This window comes from Aptenodytes forsteri, unplaced genomic scaffold, assembly GCF_000699145.1.
Source record: "Aptenodytes forsteri isolate BGI_AS27 unplaced genomic scaffold, ASM69914v1 Scaffold56, whole genome shotgun sequence".
In the NCBI taxonomy this organism is placed as follows: domain Eukaryota; kingdom Metazoa; phylum Chordata; class Aves; order Sphenisciformes; family Spheniscidae; genus Aptenodytes; species Aptenodytes forsteri.
In genome coordinates this window covers 526,085-526,420 of record NW_008796213.1, presented here as the reverse complement: position 1 = coordinate 526,420, position 336 = coordinate 526,085, and positions in this window count along the sequence as shown.

The window sequence follows — 336 nt, the reverse complement described above, 5'->3', positions numbered from 1 at the left end:
CGTCGGCCATGTTGTGGGCCTCCAGCCGCCTGCGCTGTCCCCTGTCCCCGGCAGTGTTGGGCCAGGCGTTGCGTCGTCTGCCCCGCCTGAACCCCTCCCCGGCGCTGCCACCCTCCCTTGTGCCCCAGCCTCTGTGATGGCCTGGGCCCCAGGTGGCCTGCCAGCCCGAGGTGGTGGGCAGCGGGAGCCGGCGGGCTGCCGGCCTCGTGACGGGGCACAGGCAGCCCAGGGACCCCGCCGAGACCCTTCGGAGCATTGCTGGGTGCCTCGCGAGGGAGGTGATGGGCCTCCAGCACGCCTCCACAGGTGGCTGCCCCATCGGAGCACAGCGGTTCA